The sequence below is a fragment of the Coturnix japonica genome, chromosome 5 (genome assembly GCF_054131305.1).
Source record: "Coturnix japonica strain WE chromosome 5, WE-NBRP24, whole genome shotgun sequence".
In the NCBI taxonomy this organism is placed as follows: Eukaryota; Metazoa; Chordata; class Aves; order Galliformes; family Phasianidae; genus Coturnix; species Coturnix japonica.
The window spans coordinates 48122221-48129034 of NC_140667.1; positions in this window are offsets into that span (position 1 = coordinate 48122221).

Here is a 6814-nt window from a genome sequence, read left to right on the forward strand (position 1 = left end):
AAAACTTTTCCTCTGAAGATGGGAATATAAATCGTGCTTGAGAAACTGAAAGGGATCATGTAGCAAAAGCGGTACGACCTTCCTCTTTTGCCTAATTTCCTGCTCTGTTCTCCTTAGGTACTTTGGGCTACGTGATGGTGAGGAGATGGCTCTTGCTTGGAAGTGTTCCAGAGATGAGGGTTCTGGTTCACACACTCCCTCGAGAGTACATCTGTGCTGCATTAGTCCTGAAGAGAGGGATGATTGAGGAAGTCGTGGTGACCCAGAAAGGCGGGGGGCTCAGAGATGCAGCAAGTCTAGACCTGCTTGTAAATACTAGTACACATCCCAGCCACCTGCAAGTACACTGGGAGCACATGCTTGTGCAATACAGGTTCCTTATGAACAGACTGCGGACAACTGTGCCCTCCTGGGCTGCAGGTCAGTGGTAGCCAGTGCCTCAAACTCGCCCCTGATGCAGCTGGGAGCAGGGCAGTCTCAGGAAAGGAGGGCTGGGGCTCTTGGAGACCATTTGCAGGTCTCCATCTCAGCTTCTGCTTGCCCAAGTATGAGAGGCACAAAGAGAGAAAAGTGGGAGAGCCAGTGTTGCATAATGATTGTGTTGCATCAAAGGTACATGCAGCTGTGAGTAGCTGAGGGGGGTTACTTTACTGCCAGAAAGTTCTGTCTGCGTCACCATAAGGGAAAGCATTTACACGCTGCTGGCCTCCTGAGTGCTCCTGAGAAACCGTTGTTAGGATGCCAAAAGAATGGAGCCAGACTGTGTTATTTCCTTTTTCCCTACGTGACAGAGTCTGAACTGGAATGAATCTGCAGCGGTATCAGCGCAGAGAACAAACAGACCTTGAATCAAATGATCAAATAAAAATAATTGTCCTCTCTTTTACCTGCATATCTCTCCCATGAGCTCCCTGTCCTTTTGTTGACTACTCAGGACACGCTGTTTTTCTTTGAGGGAGGGCAACAGCCTTCGACTCCTATGTTAGCTGGCTGCCGTGCTGATAGAAATGACTGCAGAAGGCAGCTGGGAGCACGGGCCTGTGGGAGTGATCACCGTACCTACAGCTTCTCACCTGGTCCCAAGGGCAGGTTACATACATCTGCACCTGCCGTAAAGGGAGGACCTCAGCCTGAAGTTATTTCAGATGGGGCTGAGTAGGTTGATGCTGTTTTGTATTCCTTTATTGTTCTTGAGAGGGGGATTTGCGTGAATGGTTCCACTGAAGCTGTGAATGACTCTCAGGGGATTCAGATAGCTGCAGGAGTTGTCAGAGCCCAGCACCAAGGGCTTGCAGAGATGCTGGCTGAGCAGACACAGCTACCCAAGCAGAGAAAGAGCTTTTTGCATCTTTGTCTAGCTAGCACTGACACTGTTTCAGCATAAAATGTGACTAGTCTTGTTCAGCCAGGAGAAACTGCTGTATGAGCAGCCTCCCTTTGTGTAGGACAGAGATGTCTGCAAGGAAATGCCTCTCTTTGGTGTCTTTGGGAACTGAGAACCTCTCAATCCTTGAGTCAAAAGAAGCTCAGCAGTCACTACCTCTAATGCAGGTGTGTGCATTCAGGCTAGCAGCTCACTGGGCACGTGGGATGGAAGCTTGTGTTGCCAGAATACAACTGGGCAAGTGCGTGGCACAAGAGATTTGATTACTTGGGTTGAGAAATCGGATTTAGAAACCAGTTCTGATCTCTGCATGTTCTCTGTGGTTTTGTGTCCTCTGTGGAAGCATTTAAGAAAGTCAGCAAAACTGGAGTACAGTGTATACCCAGAAGCACACTGAGCCTCTTGGGACATGGACTTCAGGTTTTTAATGGCCAATGCTCACAGGAGGGTCATTCATTTATAACATTTTCTCAGTGGTCTTAGCGGCACTTTAAAAAGTTCCCTTTTTCAGTGGGAGACCAGAGATGCACGTGGTTGCAGCTGATGATCAGCCTGCAGGCACGTCAGAGCAGGGATAGCAACAGCGAGCTCTGTAAGGTTTCTTTCTTGGAGACTGTAAATGGGACTGTACCCCTGCTGAGCTGTTCTCATTGCATCCACAGCAGGGAGAAGGCAGTGGCATTTTGTGCCCCAGCACCAATTGGCCTTATTCACTTCAGCCTTTGGGAATCACACAGACCCGCAGTCATCATACTATGAACCCTCAGTGGCTGATGCAGGAGAAAGTCAGAGGCAAGATGGAAAGTGAAGCCCTGAAGCTCCATGTCCTCCCCACTGCTACACTAACTGTGGCTCCTACCTAAATAGCACTGCTCTGCTAATGCTCAGCAAGAAGCTCGTCTGAAGCAAAGCTGTTCCTGGGAACACGTCACGGCCCACAAGTCCTCACAGCACCTGGATGCAAGAACAGTTAGATAACAGCGTTCACCAGGTCACAACCCACTGCCGAATCAGATCATGCAGCCACTTCAATCTTAACGATGTTCTGAAACTTTAATTCTTTTTACTGTGTAGCCATTCTCATTTACTAGCTGAATTAAATTTATATGGATTAGAAATTCAAGTCAGTCACTTTGAAGCAGGAAAGTGGCATTTTAAAATCTATATTCTGTCCCAAGCCTATAAATACGTCTGCCTCGCAGAAATCAGCTGTTTATGGCTGATCTTATAGCAGGGGATGACTCAGAGAGGCTTATGTGCTGCATTGTTTTCATCAGAGCTGAACAGAAAACACCTCTAAGTCCCCTGTGCATTAAGGGGAATCAGTGCCTGGGTAGGTCCTGTGTTATTCCCCAGCCAGACCAAGTGGCACAGCTTTCTGGTGACCTGTGCCCAGTGCTGTGCTGCCAGCAGCAGGCAGCCACATTTTGTTATACTTCCATACAACAGGCAGCACTCCATTTCCTCAAGTGAAAATTAACAAAGCAGAAATAGTGCATAGACTACTGATTACTCCAGACATGGTTTCCTCCTTCCATGCCCCGCTTTGTTACAGAGCACATACCAGCACTGGATTGAATTATAAACCCCAAAATAATATTAGCAAATCTGTAGAGCCAGCCCCTCATAAATGAGGGGATCTAATGGAATTAAGGTGCTTTTTGGAGCCATTAGGTGGGAGATGAGTAAGGCTGAATGATGCCCTGGGGGATGAGAGCAGAAGTGCTGAGGGGGAGCAGAAGTTGCATCAGGCATCGCCACATCCATCCTGGTGCAGCTCAAAGTAAATGATACAGAGATAGGAGGGAGCAGCTGGCCGAGGAAGTCTGGTGGTGGCACAGAGCTATTTGGGGTAGGATAGGTTGTAAGGAACTATAGAAAGGCCTTACAGGTAATGCCTTGTTACCACTGAGTGGGCAGGGAAGCACAGGTGAAATTCACTAGGGGTAAATAGAAAGCACTGCTTAGTTGAGGGCAGTACCTCTATCTAGCAATACAAAGGTTGGTGCCAGCACTGTATGGGGAGGATGAAGATGAGGACTCAGCAGCACTATAGTCTAGGACAGGGTGAGCCCCTTCCTCCTTGTGGAGCTGCTCTGAACCTCCTGCTCAGCCAGGGAAGGCTGCTGAGTGTATGTCTGATTCAATTCCAGTTGTGTTTTTGACCTCGGTGATTAGATTCATATTGCAAAACACCATTTTGCCCGCTTGTGAGAGGGGAGGTGTTTGTTATGACTTTGTTTCCTAAACATGGGAAAGCCTTTGAAAAGCAAAGGGCTTGCTCAGCTGTGTCCGTAAACATTCAAATTACTCCTGATTTGTTTTCTTCACCCGTGTTTACCCTCCTAGTTTGCTTGTTGCTGTTTAGCCAACGCAGCGATGGGAGCAGCCTCCTCCCTACAGCGTGGGATCAAACCTCTTGGCCCCCACTCCTGAATTTGTGATGAACCAAAGGGCCAGGCTCGTAAGTTCTGTGTTAAAACTCCTTTCTTCACCCCAAAAAGAGCCTATTCCTGGCAGAGTTCAGCTGACGATGCAGAGCTGGGATAAATGCGGTTGCCACGTGCCTGTGGCTCTTGGCCCATTTATCAGCATGGGGCTCAGCTGTGAGCAGGTGTCTGCAGCCCCATTCCTCCGCCAAGCAGCTGGAGCAGCCCAAAGTCCAGCTCTTACACTTACTTTGGAAGGACATAAAAATATGCAATAAACACACACTACAATTTGCATGAATCTTTTTCCTCCACAGCCAAGGCTAAAATCAGTCTTTATGTGCTTGGGATTTATTTAAAATAATTGCTATTTATGCTTTTTTTTTTGGCTTTTTACCAATCTAATCAGCATAATTTGTTTGTACTGGAACTAATCTACAAGATTCCAGAAGTGCTCTGCAGATCATGCAGATTAAACATGAACTAATTGGTAGATTTCTGGATCCCTTAAGACCACAGCTTTGGAGAAAGCCATCAATGGCCACCAGCATTCCCGCATGGAGAGGGAGATAAAGCCCAGACACTCTTAATGGCTACAGATGGAGCTAAGTGGGAAAAGTCTTTGCAAAAGAAAAACATAAAACAGCAACAACAAGTAGAGATGCTGAACAGCAGTGATTCATTTCTGTGTTTTCCTGACATGTTTTGAGAATTAAGACCTTTGTTTTTGTGATTTTAATACACTCTTCTGTGGAAACTCAACGTGACTCTCTAAGGACCAGTGGATATAAACCATCACGGGGTAAGAAGGAAAATATAGAAGCTGTGGAGATGAATCTTGAGTTCAGCCACGACCAATCCAAATGCATCTGAAAGCTGTGACGGCAGCAAAAAGGAAAGGCTGTGACTATTGCACTGGGAACAAACCCAACAATTGCTTTGCCAATACATGAAGGCTTCTTCGTTCTGAAAGTTTTCTCAGAGTTTCCTCAGGAGACCACAATAACTCTACACCAAATGTTCCAGGAGATGATGAAGAACAATAACAGCTGCTCCGAAGACCATTGCAAACAATGGAAAGTCCCCATTTGATTCGCTCAGTCTTGAACCAAGTCCAAAATTCACCGAGTTTCGGAGAAGTAAACTCAGCCTCTTGACTGCATCAGGGCAGGGAGTAAACTCGTGTGACCCCATCACTTAAGCCTCATCCTACAGCTACCAGTGAAAGCCAAGTGCCAACAAATGCTGTGGTTCAGCGCCGGTCCTGGGGGATGCTGCTCCCATCCCTTTGCTTGAAGGAGTAGTGTGAGTGTCCGTAGGAATTTCTCTCCAGAGTCACATCCATCATGCACAGTGTGACGTTGTTTGCTGAATCTCAGTGGGATTGCAGCCATTTGGTGCCAGCCAACATAGGCAGGTTGCCCACCAACTCCCACTGGCACTGGGTTTATGTGGAACCTCCAGCTTGGGCTGGCACTGAGCCTGGCTGCTCCTTGCTCTTACCATCCTCTCTAGGAGCCTCAGAGCTTGCCAGGAGGTGAGAGCATGAGCCATCGTGTTGGCCAGAGCTCTGGCAGAAGAACACATCCCTCCTTCACCTCTCTGGGACCTGAAGCAAAACCAGGCAGCACGGCTGCATGTCCACGGGCTGAGCAGAGATTCCAGCTCCTGGTCTTTCAACTTAAACCTCCTCCAGAATTCATCTCCATGTACCCAAAGAGCCACTTAGCAATATGGCAAAGAGCTCTATACCCACGCTCACGTTATTTGGAACAGGAAGGCACGTGGGGCTTTTGTGGCCGTGGTAACTCAGGGACAAATTTCCCAATGACTTCATGTCTTTGCATGTCCTCAAAGCACAGGGCAGGTCAGTTTGTGCCCCAAGAAGCACATTGGCAATATGAGGGCAATGCAGTCAGCAGCCTCTATTTTATCTCCTTCATCACCTCCCCAGCCCTTCCTATGTCACATGCTGCCACTTCAGACATGATTTCAGGGTGGCTTTTGCAGTGAAGGCTTTATTTGGGGAAAACAAAGCAGCCAGAGGTTTGCACAAAATAAACATGTTCCGCTCTGAGTATAGCCTTGTGCTCACCACTGTTGTTCACGGTAAGCCTTCTAACATGATGTTTTATAATACTGCTTTCTGCTCTGCAGAGGCCTTATGGATCTGATGATAGATAACATACATAAGGCATAGAGAAAGGTAGTTTGTGAAATGAGCCTTTCAGTGCTTTATTCAGTAAATTAATGTCTTTCAGAATGCCTCTGTACATTGAAACAAGGATCTGCCATACATTACTTCTTTCAGGTCTATGATTTATGTTCAAACTTTTAGAAAGCCAGGGAATGATCCACTGTAATTTAACCCTATCTCCATGCAAAATATGCTCTCCGTACTCTTTGTTGTCTTAGCAACATGAAAGCAAAGCACTTGGAGGTCTCTGAAGCAGAGCTGCAGCACCAAAACTCAGCTGTAATGCACTGAGTGGCAAGCCCCATCCACTGCATCAGGGCAGATAAAGAGCTTAAAGCCCCAGATTGTGGTACTGTTGGTTGTGTGATGGGCACATCCACCTGGTATCTCCGCTGCCCACACGTGGTCACACAGTTGGCCCATCCATCCAGGTGTCTCAATGTCTGATGCTTCCATGTAAAAATGTGTTGGGTCATTTTTCTCGAGATCCTCCTAAGACACAGCCTGTTCTCAATCTACGTGTCAAGAACCTCAGACACTTTGCTTTGCAGCACATGGGGATGATTGAAAATGTCCTTTCCTTAGAGCTAGTACTGTTAAAAAAACCTTAATGAGCTTCTCTTATTCATAGCAATGCTTTGTTTTTAAAAGCTTGGCACTTCATCTTTAAGTAACAGTTTTGAACATGTTTTTTGCACTCTTCAGAGCTGCAGCTTCCTTTCTTTCCACCTCCCTCCCTCCCTGGAGCACAGGGATACAGCCTTTCACCTACCCCACCCCAAGGCAAGTCCAACAAGCAACCAA